General features: G+C 40.0%; 1 protein-coding gene across 16 annotated transcripts in view; it reads right to left on the reverse strand.

The window, feature by feature from the left end:
- Nucleotides 1–25,795, reverse strand: part of ZBTB20 (zinc finger and BTB domain containing 20) — a 501,814-nt gene that overhangs the window by 364,606 nt on the left and 111,413 nt on the right. For 11 of the 16 annotated variants that reach the window (XR_012054410.1, XR_012054412.1, XR_012054413.1 and 8 more), the window contains exon 3: nucleotides 15,973–16,094. The exons of the other annotated variants lie outside the window; for them this stretch is intronic. The gene's annotated coding sequence lies outside the window, so the exon portion shown is untranslated. The remainder of the gene's footprint in view (nucleotides 1–15,972; nucleotides 16,095–25,795) is intronic. 16 annotated transcript variants of the gene reach the window in all.

A 25,795-nucleotide genomic window follows, 5' to 3' on the forward strand; every position in this document is an offset into this window, starting at 1 on the left:
CCCTCTCACCACCTACCTCACCCCTCCAAGAAAAAAAATAAAGGTAAAGAAAATAAGACCTTCGAGGATGGGCAGTTGACCAAAGGACTAAAATACCCCAATAAAAAGTCTGTAGTATTATCTAGAACGACAGCCCAGCCATTGTTAGTGCTGCCAAAGCACTGCATGTTCGCTGTATCACCCCAGGTCCCTGGAGAATAATAACCTAAGCAGATTAGACAGAGACGGATGTCTCCGCACCGCTTCCACCTCCGCCGACCGCGGCGCTGCTCCGCGCTCCAGAGCCCAGGCGGGCAGGTAAACCCACGGCATGGGCACTCCCCGCTGGCGGGGGCGCGGGAGCTGCTGCCAACAACCAGGGCCTGTTAATTATTAAACAGTTGGTATTGCTACAGGCCTGGCACTGCAATAGAGCAATCTCTGTTTCAGCAAGAGTAAGTCTGATTACAAAAGCGCGGGAGCCAAATCATGTTTACCATCATCGGCGAGAAACTCAGTGCCCCCAACAGGCACTTACCGCAGCATCTGTCCGGCCATCCGTGCTCTGGCTGCCTCCCTGGGGCAAAGTAAAGAAGAGATGGCAGTCCTCATGTGGGACAGGGAAGTAAAGTTTTTGACAGGATGGTCCTCAAAACTATAGGGTACTCCCTGTACCAGCACTGGCCAGTCCATGCCCTCCTCTCCATTTTTCTGAGTTCATATGTAGGCTCAACTCACCACCTCAAGCACCTGATGTCACCCATGCCTAAAAAAGAATCTTCCATCTCTGAGCAGGGCAGAAGTCAACAATGCTCTTGTGCATATAGTCTACTTCACCTCCCAGCAAGGACAGTGTGCCACAGAGAAAGCACTAGAACAAGTTCCCAGGGAAGTTGTGGATTGCCCAACTATGTCAGGGTTCAAAGTCAGGTTGGATAAGGCCCTGAGCAGCCTGGTCTAATGGGAGGTGGCCCTGCCCATGGCAGGTGACAGGCTAGGACTAGACAATCTTTAAGGTCCATTCCAACCCCTTACCGTTATATGTTTCTGTGACTTCACCAGTGTAACTCCTATGATTCAGCAAAAGACAACACTGACAAAAAACTTGATATTAAAAGTTTTCTTCACTTGTGCTGTAAATTATCCCAGTACACAAGAAAAATCTGGAACACCTCCCTACACACACATGAATTTTGACTGATCCAATTAAAAAAAATTATATACAGGAATGCACAAAGATTCAGTCACACTCTATAAGAGATACTGTGAGGTATGGAATCTATTGAGTAAATGCAATTATCAAGAGGCATGAAAAAATAATACTGGGTCAACCCTCAACAATATATTGCAATCATAACAATGGAAGATCAGACTATGTTGGTGATACGAAACCTTCAGTTTTAGCTTGCTTGTTTAAATGTATCTCATTTTGGTAGCCACAAGAGGCTAATTGCATCTGATGGCTGCTTCTCAGTCTGCATAAAACAAGCTCAATGATAATTTACTTCCTGATGAACAGGTATTTCTCCAGTTTTGGTGAGGTTCAGTGCAACGGTGGGCAGCTGTAGTCATGTAGTCAGTTGAATCGCCGGCACTGGTTTGCTACGTGACACTGAGACCTGGTGGAAAGTGACTTTTCTCACATCCCCCCTTCATGAAATGGGAAAAATGAAAAGCAATGCCTGTAAAAACTAACAACTGACTCTTTTAATATTGATGAGGAGCTTAGCAGTACTGACTGGTATGTGTGCTTAGAAACACAAAGTTTGATTTTATTCCGCATCACTACAACAGACCCTGCCTGGTCTCATCAGCAGAGGGACAGCAAATGCAGAAGCTGTGAAAACTAAGATTTAATTTTAAGTTGAGGTCACTCCCAAGTTAGGAAAGCCAGAAGCACAGTAAAGCAGGATCCTTCAATGAACTCATTATGGTTTCACCATGAGGAGAGCCCTGAGCATCATGAGGAATCCCACAACCAGGGAAAACTGGAGCCTGCCATAGCTTCTAGGCAGCACAGGAAAGTGTTACTCAGACAGGTGGTTAGAAGCACAAGCTGCCACCTGCTCCTGGATCTCTCGTTGCTGTTTTCCCCAGCTGACTCTGGCCCTGGCTGCTTTCAGCTGGCCAACACAGCTGCCCTGTGCTGCTGGAGGGAGATGGCTGCTCGCTGCTTGCAGGGGAGGTGGGAGCAGCAGCTGCGCACCCCTTCCCTGCCACCTCCCGCCCCCAGAGACGGGGACCAGGCTGGGGTTTCTATTTAGATACTCTAGTTTCATCAAAAGCCCTTGGCTGCAGCACACATGATCTGCACAAGCCATGGTCTAAGCTGCAAATGGCAAAACCAGCAGAGTCTGAAGAAGACCCTCCAAGGTCACCAGGAGCGATGGCTGTGCATGACTCCAAGGTGCAGGGAAGGGTGGGCACAGCGCACTCAGCCACAGGACTACCCTACGGATGTGTAACTTCAGTCCCCAGAGCTGCTAATCTGGCACTAACACATAATTTGTACTAAATAACCTTTCACGGATTCAAACACAAATAATGTAATAATAGCAATTAGAACCTTTACTAAGCATAGCTGTATGAGACACGCAGTCCAGTCATTTCACAGAAGGTAAAAAGCACTTGACAAAGGAATCTGCACCTTCACAGGCACTAGAGGTGTGCAGGTATATGTAATAATTGCATTCCTTGTGTATTAATGTTTGCATATAAGAAATGCATGCTGAGCTAGCATAACACCTCCTTCCTCAAATAATAACTAAGTTCCATACTGTGCCTGAAGTGCTCTTTATATAGTACACAGAAATGGGTTATGTAAAGATTAGAGCTGTGAGAGTTGTTCAAAACATAACTAAAAATCTAGCAATGAAATACAACTCTTAACCTGAGTTCCCCAGCACAAAACTCAGGCCAGTTTTATAGAAAGATCTCTGAATTTTTTTATAGTTTTGACACTGAAATCATACCAATCTTTTACCAATAAAGAGAAGGGAGAAGGAAAAATAAGAAAAAGATAAAATGGCATGGAAACAGGATGGAAAAGAAAAAAACAAAATAGGAGCAGTAAGGTTTTTTCCCTTCTTCGCATGCTACTGCCCTTCTTTCCCGTGGCGAAAAAGGGAAAAACAGCCCCCAGCTTTCAGTGAGTCTTGTTATAGTGGAGCCACGGTGCAATGTGTGGAGCTCAGGGTGTTCAGATGCTTTTGTATGTACATGCATCGTTACTAGGAGATGACTAGATTTGGTAGCAGGATAATATTCCACCATTGTGTGGTGTTTTCCCATCTGATGTTGCCTTTTCCCCAGTTTAAAAAAAGAGAAACTAATAAAAAAGAAAATTAAAAAAGATACAATAATTGTTACTGCACACTCTAATGAATTATTGTGTTCAAGGTTCCTACAAAAAAAGTAATATTATACTCGGCTTATGTTTTAATTGATTTATTAATATTTTATCACAGGAATGTAATTTAAGCTCCTCATGATTTAGATCTCATAAACCTTTAGCATTTTGCAAATTCAAATTCCAATTTAAAGCCAGGGCGAGCAATTAACTTTTCTATCATCTTGTCAGGGGAGAAGGTTCGTGTTTAATTTGAGACAAAGTGACAGAAATATATATACACTGTATGTATTACCCCAATTTAATTTATGAGTCAGCACCATCCACCTTCCAAATGTAGATTTAATGGCAGGGGAGGAGGGAGTGGGGGGAAGACCCCCTGCTATTGTGTCACTTGCTGCAATATCTGCCCCAAATTCACTATGAAATACTGCCCCTGGCTTATTGAGATACAGGGCTAGATTGATTACAGCTCTATTTTCAACCCTTTTGTTTTAATTTCCATCCACTCATCACTTTCTCATATAGAGTATGCTCTCTCAAATGTCAATTAGCATTTCCCAGCCAGCAATGGGCAGTTGAAGCCACAGCAGGTACTCCCATTGCCTGTCCCAACTGTGCTGCTTCCTGCCCACAACAGTCCCCCTAAAAGGCAGATAGCAGACAAAGAAAGCTCCCTATAGGATTGGCACAAGTTAATACCTGTGGGGCCAAACCCCGTAGTCCTCACTGCTTCATCAGTCACACTGAAGTCTGCAGGGTTCTCGTTTGGTTAAGGAGCAAACAGAATAGGAAGTGGTGCTACTGAACTATCCTGGCTATTATTTCCCACTCAAAAGGACATTCCAACCTCTTTATGTGTCATGAAGAAAACCAGCAGTCTAAATTTGCATGGGCAAAGATCTGCATGAACAAAACAGTTGGTTAGCATTTGCATGTGCTGTTTTAATAAAGTAAGGGAGGGGCTATTCTATGACTACCTGCCAGGGACTTCCCAGATCTGCTGTCCCCACAACACACCACAGGACAGCTCAGGAGCTGGAAAAGTGACTGAGAACATGGCCCACATGTCACCTACTGGTCTTTGCTGTGTCCCTAAATACTTACATAAAGCAAGCTGTCCTTTAGCTTTCCAAGGGAGGAGAGACTTCACTGACCACGTGTGAGCGCTCTGCCATTGCTGTCAGCAAGCCTGACAGTCCTATTGTATCAGGGGGACTCGTTTCAGAAAGGAAACAGGGGCCTATTTCCAACACTTCTAAACACAACCAAGCTGAATCTCAAGAATCACAAAATCTTGATGCTGCAGACTCAGGCCCAGACAGTCCAAGATACTGGAATAATGAGGTCTCATTCTAATTTCTAGAATTGTCACATGCACTGTATGTACAGATTAATCTCTACATCCAAGCCTGGGTAAGTACAATTTTAAGTTTCAGTGTTCAACAAACATGTCAGATGGAGCCAAGTCAGAAACATTCTTCCTCCTCATGAAATGAAAATTTTGGCCCTCATCTTCAAAACATTTGAAAATCAAAATTTCTTTGAAGTAAACAAAAAATCTCCACCAGTTTAAATTAAATAAAATATTTTAACTTATTCCAGCCCACATTTCTGGAATTCTTAGTCATCTTTAGTATTATTTTCTTTCCTTAGAAATAGAAAAAGAAGGTTCTTGTATTGAAAAATACAATTCCTTTAAGAAAGCAAGCAAGCAAACAAAGACAAAATGTATCTGTATATATGTAAACAGATGAAAAGTTCATCCAAATCTTTTCTCTAGAACTTCCCGTGCAGTCTTATAACAGCTTATGGTAAAAATCTGCATAGCAGAAAATAGACTTGGGGTACATCCATTACACAAAATCCAAGCTGCAGAATATCTGATATCCAGCCATGTTTCACTCTCAATACACACTGGACTTGAAGACAAGCTTGGAAATCTTGTTTCATGCCTGATTCATTTATGAAGCTTCACTCTAATTTAAAGCCTTATCACTCTCTAAACTCAGGTAAAAAAAAAGAGCTCTGCTGTCATGCATATTTTTAGACAAATTATAACAGGGTCTTTCAATTTCCTTTGTTCTGTGGTGTCTGCACTGCTGTTAGACACCATCCCACACTGGCATCACTGCTGAGGTGTCCTAATACTTGTCGGAAAAATACTATTAACTGCACATCACAGGCATTTGAAGTGCATAAGAAAACCATAAACTTAATTACACTAGAGTACTGGTGTGATCTCACATGAAATTTGAGCTTCTGTTATTAAAAATAGGGAGATTGCATTTACTTAATGCTTCTTACAGTAAACCAGTCAATTCTAAACTTTCAAGATTGTATAATCAGACAAAATACTAGGGGGGGAAGAGGCTGTCTGTGGAATTTACTAGCACAAACATTTCACATGTCAAGCAGCAAAAATTTGTTTATTCTGCTAAAAAGAATATTCCTTGAATTCCTATTGTATATGAAATAGCATAGCTAGTCAGACTGCACAGCATAAAGACTCGGACTAGAAAAATTTACAGAAAAGAGTGATTGCCTTATCCCATCCCCCAAATATCTCAACATGTTCTGCATTTCAATCATCTTTTAAATTCTTAGATCTTTTCTTAATGCTCCATAGCCATTACATCCACTCATGACACTGGGAAAATTTTGTTCCTTTTCCATGAGCTATCCACTCCTAGGTCGAGAAGAATTTTGGTTTTGTCACTACTCTTTTGTTATCCAAGATATCCCTGTCTGAGCCTATGAAGTTTCTCTGGGAAAAAAAACCCAATGAGGAGTCCTTCCACTTCCAAAACCACAGCCATGAAAAGAAGTGTATTGTTCTTGAACTAGGATCATGAATTCATGGCACTTAGCAACACCCAGATTTTAGATACTGAGCTGAATGACGCCCCTTGGAATAAATAATCACATCCAGAGACACTGATATCCCTGTGGGTACCCTTGCACTTGCAGGTCTCCATTTAGAGGCAGTGGTAATGGCAGGGGTGGAGGGGGGAGGAATTAAATAACTTACCCCATCATTCCCTAACCCTCAGAGTAGCAGAAGAGCTGTGTTACACAATGCCATTAAACCACCCCTTTGCTTGGAGAAAAGTAAAACCACCCCCCTTCATTTTCTTCCTGTGCCCACCAATGTTACTCCCACCTCTTCACTCTCTGGGACTTTGATTAGGGAAAGTGTGTACAAAGCATAATGCTTTCCAGGCAAAGGCTTGCCAAACATGCCTACCTCACAGAAATCCAGAAGTTTCCAGGTGGTAAAAAACTTTGCCAGGAGAAGAGTCTTAAATCTGGTCATGACACAAACCTGCCTTGAGAACTCATCAGCTGGACTCTGAAGACAAGGATGCTGAATCTTACTTCTGAATATTACAATTTACATATTTAGATTAGAAAAAAAATTTAATTTTTAGATGTTTTATCATCAAAGATCTCTCCCAAGGGTAATGGCTCTGGCAGGAATGTCAAATCTTATATTGCGCGTTGTCAGAGCTATTACACAGCAATGTTTGCTGTTCATGATGCATTACTTCAGACATACTCAGCTGACTTTGGCTTAGGCATAAAAAATCCTATGTTTTTTGAGAATTAACAATGCCTAAGGTAGCACAAGAAAAAGAAAATTCAGATTAACTTGACTCACACCTGCTCCTTCCAGCAAAAAATGTGCAGTAACTCCAGTTGGACAGAAGCACTGCAGCTTTTAACACACAAGGTAAAAGTAAAATTGTCTGCTGAGGATTGCATTGCTATAGCAATATCCCACCTAGAACCAAGTTCCCCGTAGTTATACTCATTTTCCCTCTCAGAAAAGGGGAGAAGAACCTTTAGGGTGGGCATAAATGGGGGAAGAAATAAGCTTCTTCCAAGTCTTCTTGAAAAGTGGCATTTGAAAATTATGTTACCACATAGTCTTCCAAATCAGTATGGTTTTGACTTGCTCTCCCCCAACTACCAAATTACAAAAAAACCAAAAGACAACCCAGAATGACACCTTAAGAGATTAAAAACAGAAGTAGTAGAATAACCTGAGAGGCAGGGCCACTCTTTGAGGAAGGTTACTCTTCAAAAAGTAGCTTCTGAAGCGCACCTACACAATTCATACACTACTTTATTTAACGTTCCTTTTCATGTTTGCCCAGGTTCATGTCAAGGGTACTGCAACCGAAGGTGTTTCCACAGCAAACTTTCATGTCCGCTGCAATTTTCCCTTTCAAATTCAATACAGTAAAATGAAATGAAGCAAAATGAAACAATCTTTATATACCAGTTCAGCAAGCATTCCCTAGACCTCATTGTGCTGCATCTCTCATCAGCTCTCATTTACTCAGACAAGACAGAAAAGATTTGCAGTTCCTATTACATTTTCCCACCCTATTTCCCATTCTGTGTGTAATTTTTTTTCCTTCAAATAATACTGATTGTGTCAACTGGAGGGAAAAAAAAAAGAAAAAGAAAGAAAGGAAGAAAGAAAGAAACAAGCACTCTTTGTATTCTCTCTGTAGTAATAAAATATGAAAAAAGGAATTCACAAGAAAACAGCTGAATTCCCAGTGCTTAGAAAACGGACCTGGCTACAGACAGACACATTCTGCTTAGAGCTGCATCTCCTGCTAAACTGTCAAAGTGTCAGGAAGAGTTGTGTGCACTTTTGTCAGTGAATAAATGTTGAACATAGTGCATTTCCTACCAACTGGAAGTCAAAATCCTGGAAATTGCAATTTCATTGGGAAAGTAAGGAAAAAAAACCCCAAAAAGCTAAAAAAAAAAAAAAAAAAAAAGTCTTGCACATAGCAGCAAAGTGATGCAAGACTAGGCTCAGTAACTACTGATACTGACTTTATTTTTTTCTTTAAAGGAAATCAAACAGAATGTTTTAAAAGGTAGAAATAGTGAAGAGCTAAAACAAGTAAGTGAACTGGTAAGAGAAAGCAGAAATACTAACTTTCTTTGCAACCCACCAAAAGATGTCTGATTTTACAAGCAACTCAACTCAAGCATAGTTTTTGCTTTAAGCACATGCATGCTCTCACTGTAATCTTGAGAATAAAAGCACCCTTTTCTTTTCTGCTATGTTCTGCCTCATTTACTAAACAATTTCAAGTGTTAGCAGTAAGTGAGGCAACTGGCCCTAAAGAAAACAGCCGCTTACTAAAAAATCTCTATTCCACCCCAGACCAGGTCCATCAGGTGTTTTATGAGAAGACTGGTTCTCACCAGTGTGACCCAAAGAAACCAGAAAAGCAAGTTGAATTAAGGTTCCTCTGTCAACTTCAAGGGAAGTTGAATTAAGGTTCCTCTGTCAACTTCAGTTCTAGTGTTCACAGGTGTGACTTCAGGTAAATGAAATATTATTTCACTTCCCCCCCGCCCCCCTTCCATTTAATTCCCTGAATTTCCAAACAGCCAAGTGAAAAAGAGCATCTGCTACATATCAATGTATATTGATATGTATAATGTATATTTGATATATACAAAGTGCTTTGTGGCCATCAGCAGTGTAGTGAGCTGCAGGACCACCAGACAGACCTCTGCCTTTTGAGAGGCTTCATTAAGAAGCCCACAATCACAGTAGGTCCTTCTTATTTTCATAGAACAGCTATCGTCAGGGTGGTGAAATGCACAAGCATAGAGTAGAATAAAAAAGAATACTTCCCTACCACAAAGGTCATTCAGTTGATTTCATTCCAAACCATGAAGACACAATAACTTTTTGATGTTATCAGAATATTTTAGCATGGGCAAAACCAATTTTTTTTTTTCTAGTAGCAGATTTATAAACAGCCTACCTGAGGCAGAAGGAGCTCTCCCAAAACTTTATTTTTAAAGCTAATAAAACTAATTAAAATTTGCTACATGTTAATAAAGCTTATACTCAAATGAGAGTGGTTTCTGTGATGGTAACTGCAAGGCAGTGAAACCAGTGTCCAATAAAAGTAGATAAAGTGCATGAGAGAGCAGGAAGGAAAGTGCAAGGCAAGCTGGAACATCCAAAACACATAACTTTAACTTACACAAACACAACAGACGCATGGGTTCAAGGGAAATTCCACCTAATAGGAGAAATGGTGACTGATTAAGCTGAACTCCTCCTACACATACATTATGTTCAGGCAGCTACACTCATTCAGTTTAGTGGAAGAAAGTGCCTGCATCATTCCCCAAATCTTCTACACAATCCCACTGCCTGGGGGATTAAGCTGCTGATAATAACAATAAGTGAGAAAGGCAAGATTTTTTTCCAAGACCGGGGAGAGAAGTGTGAAACAGGAACAGAGGGGCAGGAGGGGTCCTAGCCAACAGGAATTTTGTCATCTGTAACAACCTCAGTCAGTTCCTCCTGAGAGAAAACACACATCATCCTCATCACCACTGAATGAACTGACAGTACAATACTGTTGTTTGTTAGTTAGATGAAAAGCTGAAGTAACTCGATCCCACCAGACAAACCCTGTACGGCTTTCCTCAAGGACCTGAAGGTCCTGCTTTACTGAAGTTCCTGCCACCACAGCCATCCCTTGCACTGGGAGCACAAAGACAAATTCACTACTTCGGCAGGAGGAGAAAAACAAACCACCCACTATTCATTTGGTAGTGTTCATAAGAGGCACTATCCTGACTGCACTCCCCAAACTGCATTGCTCCTGTAAACGTATACATTACAAACATGCAGGTCTGGAATTTACAGTCAACAAACAGCATTACAAACAACCACCAGAGAATGTATAAACATCTGTAGGAGCAAAAATACTCAGTCTGGCTGCACCACACACAGTGTTTATTTATCCTCCTTAAAGAAGATCAATGGGAGAAGACATTTGAAACAACTTTTTAAACAATGTGTCACTTTGTGTTAGTTTATGTCAGTGGGGCTTCTTCCAAGTACTGGTGTCACAGTAAGATATGGATATGTTTAGATAGTTTTCTTGTTCCTTTACTCTAGCCATGGCAGCTAGGCATGAGAGTAATGGAGAAGAGAAGGGCTGCTATTCTGATTGAGCTACTGATTTAACATTAGAATCTTTGCAGCTCAAGAGAAAATTGCTGTGTATTTGTAACCTGAATGCAGGTCAGTAACTTTAAAAGGTCAGGCTGAACATTTAAAATCTTATTGTTACTAATTCTCTACCAGCTCCCAGTTGTGGGAATGCCAATGAGCAGGCTCAGCTCCTGCTGGGCTGAGTAGCAGTTAGCCTGCACCTCTGAACAACAGGTCCTCAAAAAAATACAAAAGGAGTTTTGAAGCCAAGACTTTCTGCCATACAAGTGAATGACTCCCCTTTTCACTCAAGGCACACTTCTTCAAGAACAGGAGACACAGATTTCCTTATTGGGGTTTCCTCATTTATTGCTAACTCATTAGCTTCATGTCAAGGCAACCGAGTTTTCTCTATCCACTTATTTCACTCTTTAGGCATACACAAACTATTTTGGTGCCATCTTGCACTAATTTACACAATATCACAAGACATGGTGATGATTCTTAACAATACAACTCCCCACAGTACACAGGACTTTTATAACCCCTTTAGTTCAGAGATATCCAAGAACTTTGCAAACAATACTCTTGCCTCACAAACCACCTCCACTGTGTTAGGGCTGTGTCATTAACCATACTTGGCCATCAAGATAAACTAAGGCAGAGCAAGGTAATGCAATTTAGCAGGGTTAAAAAGACTGCAGTAGGATTAGGAGCAGAATGTGAGTTTGTCCTTTCTAGTTCCCCAATTTGTCAGAAGGACAGTCATCTGAGATGGTGAAATTCAACAGAAGTTACGATTATGTCTCAGGTAGATTTACATTTCTAAGATGCAAATACTACGGAGTAGAGTTTATGCTGTTGGCCTTTCAAGGATCTTCTGATTCTACAGAACTTTTTGGATACTACAGGGAAATATCCACAGGAAAATGAATCCTGAGTTTTCTCAGGATTTGACTCCCACTTGATGCTCAGACAGCAAAGCATGCAGAGTCTCAGGACACTGTGTCTGGTATGTCCCCCTCTCACTTAAGTAATTTGCATCACATACTCTCCTCCTCCAGGTCTAAGGCACTAGACTTGTTGGACAATTGATTTGTCTAGATTTCTAGCACCAGAAAGAATTTATAAGAATAGAGGAACATCTGTGACCACATATTTGGTAGTAAACGTGTTTTAAGGATCAGTGTCTTGTGGAGTAGTCACAAAGCGAAGAAGGAAATATTATTAATTTTCAGGCTCTGGTTTAAGCCATATACTAGTGATTCTTTGCTTTACTTCCTACCCTAAATACACTGTAAAATTTGCCATGACTCCCCATAAGTTAGTGCCTTCAATGCTTAATTTTTCAAGGAAAATTTCACTTGCACTGCTGGTGCAGTAACCTTCTAGTACTGCAGGCCTTATATGAAACAGTATTTTGTTTTAATGACTTCAAAAATCTCTTAAGATCTTTTACCCAGGACTTTTATGAGCAAGTAGCTACCTGCTCTGGGAATGTCATCCCCATTACTAACTGAAAAAAGTACTGCTTATGTATCCCACACCAACACTGAAACATAATCAAATAAGGAATACTGGTTAGATATTAGACACTGAGCATACTAAGAGAGACACACTGAATCTTCTGTAATTGATGGGAAAACATAGCTTAGTGAAAACAGATCTTGTTTCACAGGAATCCAAAATTCTAGTTTTTAATTTATTGCTACAGGGGAAGAAGAAACACAACCTAACATACGTTCCACTGATAAGGAACCCTACATTCCTACAGCTTTTAAAGGCATTACCCTGAAAGAAACACATTTTGTATGCGCATACAGGATCTTCAGCCATAATAACACACGAACAACTGCCATCCACGTTACATTATCACTATCCCACTTACCAGTGCTTAAAAGGTGACTCTGTTAGATTGACCAAGCTCCCTTAATTTGTGATTTTTCTAGGTATGCACCCCGACCTATTAAGTGGGCGCACCTTGCACTCTTGCTATTAAAAGACTCCCCTGCAATACATTTGCCCAAATCAGTGCACTCAAACTCCTACAGAAATTATCCAACAGCATGAGCTGACTTGGAAAAAAAGTCTGCCTTGCTGTGAAAGAAGAATTACCCCATCAGAACTATCCCCCTCACAGCTTTCTTTTTTTTTTTTTATTATTTACTTTTTAATGGAAGCAAAAACCCCTATCATCTCACCTACTCCTCTTTTAATAAGGAATGACTGCCATGACTACCCCCATCTAGAACCACCATTCACTGCCAGCACCTCTGCTCTCCTCGTGTGCTTAGAGAATAACTGATTAGCACTTTGCATAATTAACCTGATTAGCACTGTGCATAATCAAACTGATTAGCACTTTGCATAATTAAAAAGAAATAATAATAATAACAATAATAAGCAGTCGGTAATAGCAAAAGCTTCTAGTCCCAATGCCTGTTTGTTAGCTCTAGGATTAGTTTAGTGCGGCATATTTTATTTCTTAAAACTATTTCTTTAAAGTTGCACAAACTTCTGAGAGGTGCAGCTTTAAAAATTCTCATTTATTATCAAGATCACTAGTGAAAAACATTAATTGTTCCACTATTACAGCTTAGGATTTCTTGTGCTTCCCACTGCTGAAGCTGAAGACATTAACAGGATGGATCTGATCTGATGCACCAGGGGTTTGGTTCCCATATCTGTCTACAGTACTGTTATTGGATTCATCATCACAAGATACAGAAGTCTCACATCTTTTAAAGCATATATATATTTGCAATGTACTTCAAAAGAAGGAAAGCTGTATTATTATTATTATTGTTGAGATGGATATGGTAGCAAGACGCCGATCCTCAGAAGTAGGTAAGGCACTGAATCCTCTCCTGCCCTGAACAATTATTCCAGACCACAGGAAGCATGGGAAGGAATATGGAATTGATCAAATCCCTAAACCTACATCACTCTTCCTGTGTTTGAGTATCACTCATCTACATGTATTTTTTTCAACCTGATCAAGAATGTGAAAGCTAGAAGGTGATTTGTTTGCTAGACTGTCCCATGCCCAGTGTAAATCTCACAATTAGGGTTTCAGCGTTAATCACCACCTCTCAAAATCTCAAGAATGTGCATAACTACACCTAACTAGATTGAAAACTCTGTGTAAAAATCCATGTTAAATGCCTACATCACTAATGACTCAGTTCTCCTGGACATTCAATACCAGACAGCCTAGAAGAGTGGTGCCCTGAGTGAGTCAGTAAAGCACCAACATTTTCTGCTTGCTAACATGGCCTAATCCCTCCTAGTCACCAATATGTCCCATGTTACTCCTCAATTTAACCTCATCTCTCTCTAGAATCCTTATATTACAGCTCAGATTTCCTTTGCATTCCTCACAATCTTCACCTTTGCATATTCTATTATGCCTTCAAGAGTATCTGAAATATTCACTGCCAAACCTCCACCATGCCCTTACGATCACCCTGCCTACATTTCCCACTGGGTAGCAGACACTTTATGGCTTCTCTGCTGACTGCTAAGGCTAGGGTGGTTGGGACACTGGGCAGCTGGGGGTCAGCTCATTCTGAGTGATCAGTCTGACTGCTCTTTAGCTGCCCAGAAAGGAATGCAGTGTCCAGACTGCACACACTGCTCAGATGCAGCACACAGCATGGACTAAGACTGTGGCAAAAATACTCCCTCTCTGCCCAAGCTTCCCTTGTAAGATCTCTCTAATAAGCCAAAGAGGAACTGATAGGTGGAAATGGCAATAAAAGATAATCTTATCGTAACTAGCTGGACATGAACTACCCATGCAGAGAGGTCTCTCCATCACTGTAAGCTAAAGAACCCATATGAACAACAAAGGGTGCAGAGCTAGCTACTTCACAAGTTGTTTAGTTTCAGTAAAAATGTGTTGCTGTAGAGATTTCTCAAGTCCAAATGTTCCTGGGGAAGGTAGTTCCAGTAATTCTGGGAAAGAAGCCAATCCTTTGGTTTTGTATGTAAATATTTAAACAACATTATTTTTATATACATATATTTTATACACATATACATATATGTCTTTAGACTTCCAGGCTTGCAAAACTGCAACAGAACAAATAGGCAAGTTGACATACAGCTATCTTCTTTGCCTGAAACCATGCTAAAGGACCATCAGAAACAAAATACAACAAAGACTTGAAAATAATTGAGCCATATCACCTTTGTATACTGGTCCGCTTAAACAGAAGTGCTGAAAGGTCAGGAGTAGAAATTCAAAATGTAGAGACAAGTCTCAAATTTCATCTCCTTGGAAGTGGCAAGAAAATAAGGGTCATCTATTTTAAGTCTTTCAGAACCTAGATGGATATAGGTGCTCCATCCATAGATGTGGAATCTCCAGTTTTGGATGACACAAAGCTTCACATTCTGAGCATTTTAGTGTTATGACACCTGACAGTAAAGCTGCAACTTCAGGTTTACAAAGGTCATTGCTGCTTCAGGCTTAAATCAGGTCCATACCTCAAAAGGGATAACTTGGCAGAAAATGTAAGTGAAAGAATGGAAATGCATCTGGCACTGAGCACTGATGAATAAATAAAATGGGGAAAAAAATATAAAGCTTTAAAATTGTTGAGGAGAGGGTTGACAAAATGGAGGAAGATGATTTAGTGAGAAAAGGTACCCAGTCAGGGCATATGATGAATAAATCAACCTAAGAAAACAAAATTTACCACATGAATTCCACCTCTATCTAGTCAATAAGAAGAAAACACACCCTAGTACAAGGTACATGTGTGTAAATTCATAGCTACATGACTTAAAGAAATAAAATACTTATGAGTGAAATACTTACATGTCTGTACGTATAGCACAGCCAGTGCGTCTTAGGAACACAGAAGTGCACATACATTAAAAAAACACACAGAAAATAGGACCAAGAGTAGGGCAAGCCTTTTAGAAAATATTTTAATGGCTTTATAAAAAGCCTTCACCCAAAGTTTGAGGGGCTTTTGCAATCTTACATTTTTCTATTGCGAAATACACCTGCTTTCTTCTCTTTTTCCCCCCCTAAACTAAATATTTCTTCCATCTAATGACTCTCTTTATTAGACAGCATCTAATTTGCATACATTTACATACAATTTAACTGCTAGCTTGTGAGAACAAAGAAATGGCTCTGTATTGCACTGAAGGACAATACTCAGAAAGGAAGGTATAAAAACCAGCTAGCTCGGTGGCTGTATATTCCCTTTGTTTCAGAAATACTGGAGTTTTAAACACACTACTTAAAGGGTGAAAAAGATTATTTCATCAAACAATGAAAAAAGATACAGTGCAGCTTCCTTTTAACGCATTCTCTCTCTGGCCTGGTTAATGGGATTTAAGGGTCCAATATTTCTTTGCTTTCTTCTGTTTCTTTTATTAGAACTGATGGATTTAATTCTGTCACATATTTTACTTCATATTTTATTCCTATAACAATCTATGCTGAAGTTCAGCTGCAATGCTAATTCAATACTATCTTCCTTTCCTTGCAGTCAGCCTGGAATACAACTGAACGATCTCTGATAGGCATGAAGTGCTCTGCCCTCAATGCCCAGTGCTAATGGATTTTCAGGAGAGTCTGCCAGAGCTTTACCTCATGGCAACAAGTCTAGAGATAATGAAAACTTACCATGTAGCTGACTGGGAATCAACAGGAAGGGAAGCAGGGCTGAGCTCCACTTGTGAGAACAGGGAGGGACTGTGGTCACAGTAAATGCAGGATGTAAAGGATGCGTCAAGCCCTCTAGTTCCCTGAGGAGGGGGGGGCGGGGGGGAAAGACAAGAAAATTATCTTTTAAGACCTTGCATGATGGAAAACTCTTTAGAAACAGTTGTCAGGAATTCCAACATATGCCTACCAAAAGCCTGATACAATCAGCAAAACGTTTTTTCCAAAGGCTCTGCAGTTGGGGTACCAATTGCTTAGGACAGCTACAGATCTAATCCATGTAGATTTGACATAAAAACCTTACAGGGAAAAAAAAACAAAAACAAAAAAACCCCAAACAAACAAACAAAAAACAAAACCAAAAAAAAAACCCCATTCCAGGCTGCACGCTACAGATGCCTACATGCTCTCATGTACAAAACCTAGGGATACAGAGCAGTTTTCTCATTCTAGCAGAGCTGCTAGCTTCACTTCTGACCTCTCCTCATCCCAACATCCAACTCAATGACTTGTGCTCAGTAGGGCAGAAAAATTAAAGTATCACCATTCAGTGGTGTAGGGATGGGTGAAAGATGACCCAATCACTCACTCAAAGGGCCTGTCCTACAGAAATTACAAGAGAAACCTCTTCTGGTGTAAACAGACCTATTGCAATGGAATGGAATAGGACCAGTCTCAGTAAAAAGCACTAGGCCAAGTGAGTCTGCACACAAAGCAGGTGTAGAATTCGGGACCCAGCAGTCATCTGCTCCGTTCAGTTTGCCCCACCCAGGCATGTGGCTTTATGTGATCAGCACAAGACTAAGTGTTAATTCCATAGGAATTCTCACTCCAGCATGAGGGGCACAGTAGCACTGTTACTGACCATATAGGAGCAACATCTCAAGCTGTACACACAAGAAACTTGTGCTGATACTGTCCTGATGTGACTCACTGGCACCCAAAACACATTATGGATTATTTTCAGATGCAAATTTTAATTTAAAGCTGGCTGAAATGGTAATGAAGTTTTAGCTCTTTTTCAAAGGGGAAAATTCCCTACTGCTTATAAAAATGTTTTCTTTTTTATTTTCCCTCTGCCTGATATGCTTCTAGTGACATACAGCAACCAAACCTCATAAAAGAAATTAATCAAGCCTTCATATCATTTTCCCTTTTCAAGGGTGGAAAGGTTGAGGTGTATGATCTTCAGTGTTTCTGATGTATACCAAAATGATGCATTAGAAAACAGCAGAGGAAGGAAATTCCAAAGCCACAGTTCCCCTGATTATCATATCCTATGCTCACAGCTGTATCTTGCTGAAACCACTGGGTTATCATTTCCAGAACCTTACAAGCATGGCTGTGTTATGATGTAAGCTGATTTTAACTGGAGCTGTCACAATACCAACCTTCCCTTACCTCCTTCCTCTCCTTGTCACATGTCCCCAGGTCCACCCTAGAGCCAGGACTGTGTAATTGCCTGGTTCAGGGAGTTTCAGCTGAATGAAGGTTTATAGCCCATGTGTTTTTAGCCACATCAAACCCTTGTTGCAGCTCAAGATCCAAGAAGAAAATTTGGGGATTAGAGCTAAGGAGGTGGCAGAACTAGTCAAGTGGAGGAACAGCAACAGAGCAGCATCAACACTGATTATTTTAAGCTGCTGTAGACCTACACCTTGTGATATCTAGGGCTGCTTTGGTATGACACAGGAGAAAGGCTCTTATCACACAGCTGGAAGTCTAACCAATCACAGCTTTATAGGTAAAAAAGACCCCATCTCACACAGTAACCTAAAATAAACGGCTGGACTATGCAGATCATACAGAATAGATGCAGTCTGCCTCTGATGAAAAATAGCTTGAGATAATGGTGCACTGCTACAATCTGCACCAAGGGCATTTTCCTAGTGGCAGGTTGAATTAGCCTCAAGTGACATACATTACAGAGTAACACTTCCCTGAGGCAATAAGGCAAGGTCCCACATTCAAATGGAAAGAATTGAGCATTCTTGCCAAAGGCAAATGATAAAGCATGTGATTAAGAACCACTGTTACCAGAAGATGGTGAAGCTCCTGAAAAATTTTTCAAGGACTTCAGAAAATACACTTGCAGATGAAGAGCAGGAATTTTCCTTTACATCTCTGCAGTAACCATTACTACACATCTCTTTTGCTGATTTCCAGGGAAGAAACATCAATTCGGTCCTGACTAGAAACTAACTTCGTGGCCCTCAGTAGCTCTAAAGCCACTCTGTCCAAATAGCTGTGCAGGATGGGCATCTGGATTTCAGCTGAGTACAGAAGACATTGAAGTTCCCTTCCTTTTGCTTCTCTGCTCCAAGGAATTGGAGTATTTTACATCCTATAAGCAAGATCCTTTGGTGGTAGGGAATCACCTGACACCACCATCTACAATATCTTCAGGAGAAGGAGTCACTAAGGAAGAGCTTCGCTAGCCAGTTAGCACCTACAGGTGATTCACAATCTTTGGAAATTAAAGTGACTGAGAAAAAGAATCAGTGCAGACACCTGATCTTCACCTGTTTTTATCAGCTCAACAATCAATACCCACCTTTTCAGTATTGCAGTTAGAATTTGTACTGCCAAATTAGAACCAGGCCTCAAGGGCAGGACACCAGACCAGCCATAAGAATTGATGACTTTTGTTCAACAATAACAAAAAATGCTTTCCAGCATATGAGAGTCTGAAGCAATGGGATCCACACAACTACTGTTTTTCATTCCAGTCTTCTACACACTCTCAAGATGGTTACAATTATTCTATCCACCATGGACAGCTGTATGGGTTGTTACACAATCTATGCTGGTTTCCCCAACAGGAGTTTCCCAGTTTTTTTCAACTGCCCTTAAGGTACAGTTACCAGTACAACCAATTTGTGTAGATAGTCCTCCTGTGGTGTTACTGAATATGTTTCTCTGCAAGATAACTGTCCTTTGGAAAACATGCATGCTTAAATATCCACATGATAACATATATGTGCAGACACACATATAAAATAACCTTGGCCAATACCTGTTTGATTGAATCAGTTTTACTCTTTCTACAATACAACATGTGCCCACACCAGATCTGACTGTCTTTAAAACAATGACAGGAATCTAAAATTGTAAATTATGCCAACATTTGAATACTTTATATTCAAGTGCTCTTGATCAGTTGAAAAGTGTATTACCACAACACTAGCCTCAAATTTTATCTTCTTTTTAACAATTCTTCTTGGAGCTTAAAGTAGGTTAAGCAAATCGTTCATCAGATTTTCCCTTTCTTTTCTTTTGTTGTTATATATTCTACTGAAGCTGAGAGATGAAAATTAAAAGCTGGTTTAAGCAGAAGAATAATTCAGTGGAAGGGAAGTCCTATTGCACCAAATTAAATATTGGCATTTATCAAGTTTCACTCTTTGTACATATGGGTGGGATTATCTAAAGGAAGGGTGTGATACCCTTTCCACAGAAATTATGGTAAAGAAGTCTAAGTTGAATCTATCAGCAGCATATTCAGACCAGTTTTGAGCATTTTTGAAAATCCTCCTCATTCCAACCTGCCCAGAAAGTGGGCATAAATAAATAAATAAGTAAACAAACTTCCACCACTTTGTGTCCTGGGAGCACAAGCTGCAGTTTGCACAGCTCTATCAAGTTAAGGATGCTGCGAGTTTCTTTTTAAATACAACCAATATTTCTGAAGTTACTTCTTTCAAACATTCACTTAGATTTGACAAATTATATTAAATACAATTTGCCTCAGCAGCATTTAAAGCATGACAGGCAGAGCACGAGCGGGTCATTTTTACAGGAATCTCCTCAGTTGTGTAGACAGCCTGGATTATGTATGCAGGCCCACACTCCCCGAGATAACAAAATTACCCAGCTCACACTCCAAGCCAGTCAGAAACTGTGGAGTCGCAGAGAGCAAAGTCAAGCCCGAGCCAATCAGTCCTGCTAAGCATCTGCTATCTCAGTTGCTTATTAGTTCACCAGTACACTGGCCACGACCAAAGGCTTCAGATGGCCTTACAGTATGCACAGAACAAAATTGTCTCTGCTTTCAAACACCACAGAAGCACAACCATGAATGAATACTATCGAAGGGTAGTGGTAGGAGAGAACCCTCTTGTTAAATTTACTCAAAACATTATTTTTTGAACACTGAAGAGAAAATCCTACTCTTGAATACTGTATAATAACAGAACCATGCTGTTTGCTGGCAGAATGCTAAGTTGCATTTTCAGAAGAAAAAAAAATTGTATAATAATTCTTCCTGATTTAGATGGGGTTTAGGTCAACCTTAGCTACATACAAATGAATGTTTTGTTCAAATTACAGGGTAATTTTAATTAGGACACCCTGCTAGACATCCTGTTGTTCTATTTAATGGACTTTCTCAATTAGGAGAAGAAACACCTCCCCACCCGCCTGCGACTTAAAGTAAAAATTATGCTGAATAAATATACAAAGACAAAAATGATTATTCTGTATTAGATCTTTTTATTTCTGTTAATCTTTATTTGGCAACTGCTGTATCGAAAGGGCATAGTTCAGAATCCCACACCCATTAAACACCTGTTAAAAAACCACTTGAAGCACTGGAACCAGCCAAATATGTCCCAATTAAGCAGAAACGTTGGCACTGCTGTCTCGGGTAAGGAACACCCATTGCCATTTGCTCTCATTAGGTTAAACGGGTTTCTTGGGACATAGCTGAATTCCTGATTATGTGCATTGCAAATGGATGGAGAATACCAGAACAATAACATTTAATTCAGCATAGCCTTCTGCCCAGTTGTCGAGCATGGAATTTTTGAGAAAAGCAAAAACTGAAGCTTTAGGAAGTGGACAGGAGCTATATGTTCTAAGTATGCATGAGACAGCTTATACTTCTTTCAAGAAACTGCCTGGTTATTGTAACAGAAATAATTGTCTTGAGATTTCTTCTTCTTTGATTTAGAGCCCATCTCATTTTTGTTACCATCTCCTCAACTGTACTTAGCATTAGTTTGATTTGCTTACAGAGTTTTATTTGTTAGTTAGAAGTTTCTTTTTATATCCACTTCAGTGTTAAATTGGTCACCGATTTCTTAACTTTGTATGTTTATGATGCAGCGATGGAAGGAAAAGTCCAGAAAATAAGAGGATTTCTTTTGTAGATCAAACAAACAAACTGTACTGCAAGTTTTCCAAATATTTTTGTCAACTCTAATAAGTAAAGGCTTTTCTAGAGAGGCTGGCTGCATGGCAAACAGGAGAATCTTGCTTGTCATTCATTTAACCTCTTGACCCCTGTCAAGGAGGTGGACATGCTTGCCAGTAAGTGACAAATCAAGTGGTCTTTTTCCAAATACTCAACAATACATTTCAGGGTGGTGCCACTAGACAGAATCAGAGTAGAGTGGTAGTGATTTAAAAGTATGTTTGAAATGGTTCTAATATCCATGCTCAATCCTCTATAATCCTGCTTCATTATCAATTTATTAACTCCCTTTGTTGTCCTTTCTGTCACCCTCCTGTGCTAGTTACTAATATATCTTAGCTTGAAAAGCGCTGTATTCCTTAGGCACAAAAAGCTACCATGCTTCATGTAAAAACGATCAGTTATCTGTATCCAAGTAAGAGATGTACAGTCTCTGAATGGATACCTTCAAATTAAATGTACAAAAAACATGGTTCAGCACAATAAACACCACTTCATTTGCAACTCATCGTTAGGATGTTAGCAGACTGAAAAGAACACCTATATATTTTTCTCTTTGCAAACGCCAGATAGATTGCTTCAGAACATAAATTCTGCTGGTTCTTTACTACCTCTTGTACTTAGTGTAGAATTCACAATTATTTAGTGCCTATATTTTTAAAGTAAACTTTAGGACATGAAAAAAAAAGCATTCTAGAAATAAAATATATCAGCTAGCACTTGCTGCTGACCTAAAACTATATTTATTTTCAAGACAACCATAAGAGTGGCAGATGCTTTCTTGTTCTGGCTGGCTACAAATGGCACTAAGAAATCCTAAGACAGACACCTGCATACTTTTTGCTTGTTTCCCTGCCACACCCCCAAGTATTTTTTGCGTAGAAACAACATTTTTGAATTTGCTATTGCTATTTATTTAGATATCCATGGGTGCTATATTCATTGTGGTGTCAAGAACAGCTTCCGTTCCATAATTCTACTGATCTCATCAAAGGATGCTAGGTACTCAAAACAAAAGGATAAAATATTCCATATTTACTCTCCATTATTTAATTCACAAAAAGTGTCGCTTATAGTGAAAATGTTTTAAAGTAGTATCTCTAAAAATTGAGAGCCACAGTCCTTGTCTGTTTCATAACTTAAGCCTTAGTAGCTTCCCCTTTTAGAACTGGTGGCTGACATTTTATCCAGTTTTAAAGTAGTATCTCTAAAAATTGAGAGCCACAGTCCTTGTTTGTTTCATAACTTAAGCCTTAGTAGCTTCCCCTTTTAGAACTGGTGGCTGACATTTTATTCAGTAGATGATATCTGCAGCTGCAACACTTCCAGACTACAAAGAGTAGCAAAAGCTATCATTACAAATTGATGTTTTTATTGGTAGACATTTTGAGACTAACCAAAAGGGAGTAGGAAAGACCGAGTATAGACTGGAAGAAAACAAAATAAGTCCACAAACAAACAAAACACTACAAATCACAACAGGACAAGAGAAAAATCAAGTGGTGATATTATCTTACTGGATTAATAAAAACAATTGTCTTGATTGAAATTCCACTTTTTTCTTTTCCTTTGTAGTTCCATCAGACAACTATTAAAATGTTTAGCTGCACCCCTTTCACAATTACATGTAGGTAATTTATTGGGGTGTCTAACCACATAATGCAAATTAAAAGGTAAAACAAGGAGTATCTTGTACTGTAAAAACAAATACATAAAGGGAAACATCTGTATATTGCAAAAATCCCAAACCCAATTAATTCTATATGTTTAAACTGGTATTTAACTTCCACTGAATTGAAATTGTATTTTGAGCCCCAGAGAAGTTGCCTTCAGTAATACCTTTCAAATGCCTGCGTTCAACAAACCACAGAGAGCTGTGGATTAACACATGTGCTGAAGCAGAGATGGACTATTCCATGGGAGGAAAGACTTCGCCTACATCCCAAATATCTACAGACAAACCAAAACCTTTCACAATGTGACAGAAATGCAAGATGTAGATTAAAAGGAGAGAAAGAAAGAAAGAAAGAAAGAAAGAAAGAAAGAAAGAAACAGCTTTAGAACCCAGAACACTTTGAGGAACTGACCTTTAATTCCCCAAAATAGCAATTTTTAAAGCTATTGCAGGAGGCAATCAAGTCCCATACATCCATACATTAGTCGAGGACAAAAGTCTCTCAAGCCTAGAAATAAGTGGTAATACCCAAAAAATGGGGGGGGGGGGGGGGGGGAAGGTGTAGGGGGAAGGAGAGAGCAAAAGACCAAGAAGTGAGATGTGGGGCTAATACCAAATATGAAAACAGCTGGAATTAAAAATCCAGATACATTCTTTATCTCTGTGGCATGGAAGGACAAAATAAATGGGAGGCACATAAACTATGCACAAACTAAGGGGAAGTCAATGGAGGTATATATTAAAAAAATTAACGTTGCAATGTGCCATCTTGTAATATTACATTGAAAACCACACTACTGTGTGTTGTTACTGTATTTGGCCAAGTGCACTACTGTGTTTAATTTGTACTTTCATCACAATAACTCACACGATACAGAGAGGCAACCAAGTAACTCACGGTCCCTTCTGAAATCTTCCCATATTAAAAGTTTGACTAGAATAGGAACACAGTAACCAAAATCTATGTATGCTACACCAGAGGAAGGGAGCAGAAGCATTGAACAGAACCTCCCAGACCTCCTTGGTCATTTGTTACACATGAAGAACAGCAACTTTGCTGTGCCAGCAGTGAGACTGTTAGGGCAGCAGATAAATTTGGTGCTGCCTGCATCAGACACAGCACACCATGAGCTGCCCAATTTTCTAAGGAGGGCACAGACACTGCACACCTGAGCACGATTAAGTCTTACTGCTTATGAAGAAGAGAGACAGTGTTGGCAGTGCAGGGGCTTTAAGGGGAGGGAGGCAGTTGGAGGGGAAGCATAAACCTGTTTCTGCTCACTACCAACAATATTATTGCAGGCACCAGTAATGAGGTGGCGGGCTAGAAGGGGAAAGGGATATAGGAGCTGGAGTGCTTTATCAGCTCCAAGACCAATGCTGGTTTTGGCACTATTTTCACTCTAGTGAGTTACAAACAACAAAAAAACCCAACCAAGCAGGTGCTAGCAATCTGAGAGACCACATGCCAGCTACAGCTGCTTCAAACTGATTCAATTACATCTGCCTGAATAGTCCCAGGACATTGAATCCACTTAAGGGAACCACGGGTCGAAGGGAGACCCAGTACTTTGGTATCTTAAGACTCCATTAATTTAAAGTGGAAACCTCCCAACTGAAATGGGAGGAGAGTATTCATATAGGATCTGAACCATATGATCACACTCAGACTAGGACAAGGTGGAAGACAGCATATTCACGACACTGATCCCAGTAAAAGCCTATTAGAAATAATGCCTCAAAATTTTCCCAAAGCAGTCCAACAGCACTGCCTTGTTTCTCAAAACACTGGGTGCAGTACATTTGCTTAAACATGCTCTTGGGATTGGGACTTCACTCCAAACCTTGTTTGTACAAAAAGGGGCCAAGCAGCTGGGAAATTCTGGAGTGTAGTGTGTCCTCATTAGCTTCCATCTGCCATCAGAACTCAGCTCATGGCAAGTTTGGCTAAGTCCTGGTGTTCTCAGGTCCAAATCTGGGTCAGTTTTAATTACACTATACAGAATTCAGTGTGCAGTTTTTAAATCCTTATTATACAGTGCAGAAGAACGGGCAGCTCTCCAACTAATCAATTTTTTAAAAGTACATATATAAAAATTTTAAACCAGGCTAGACAGACAGTGGGTGGAAGAGAAAAAAAAATGTATAAGTGAGTACAGGGGTTAGTTAAGAGAACTGTTAGCAAAAGTGGGTCACCAGCAAGTTCTGCTTTAAAACTTCAAAGGAAGGGGAAAAAGGAAAAAAAACTCTTCATTTTTTAAGACACTGAAACTGATGTGCAAGATGTATACAATTCATACTGCTTCTAGAATCAGCATGCATTACACACAATAATACTGCAGCCAGATTTTTATGAAGGGGAAGATGGATTGTCTTGTGGTTACAGGACCATAACAGGCACTGGCTGACCTATTCCCATACCTTTAACTGTGTTATTGCCAGGGTTAGGGAAGTCATTTTCCTCAAGGGCAAAGCCTTTAAGCCTACAGGTACAAGAAAAGGTGTGGTGGTTAGAAATATAGTTCAATGGCATTCTTGAAGGCGACAGGGAAATGCAGGATGTTAGTCTAAATCCTTACCTAATTAATGTGTTTTAGACTACTTCAACTGCTATTTATTTCCTCTTTTTCTGTGCCATCAAATAGCCATCAGCCAGGTCAGAACTTGAAAAGAGTTTTTCTTGCCAGGTTGCTGGCAAACAAAATGATAGAGGCACAGATAGCTGCATGTTTTTCACTGAACAGACACTCGGGACAGGATAGCACGCCAAATCTTATCTATGCAAATTGGGCTAAAATCTACTCTCAAAGTCAACAACCAGAATGTGCCCTGTTTAGAGTCTTTGTCAGATGCAAGGGAGCAAGTAGAAGTCTTCAGTGACAGCTACCGACATAAAGGTAGCTCAGAAATGGAGA

This window comes from Taeniopygia guttata, chromosome 1 (genome assembly GCF_048771995.1).
Source record: "Taeniopygia guttata chromosome 1, bTaeGut7.mat, whole genome shotgun sequence".
Classification (NCBI taxonomy): domain Eukaryota; kingdom Metazoa; phylum Chordata; class Aves; order Passeriformes; family Estrildidae; genus Taeniopygia; species Taeniopygia guttata.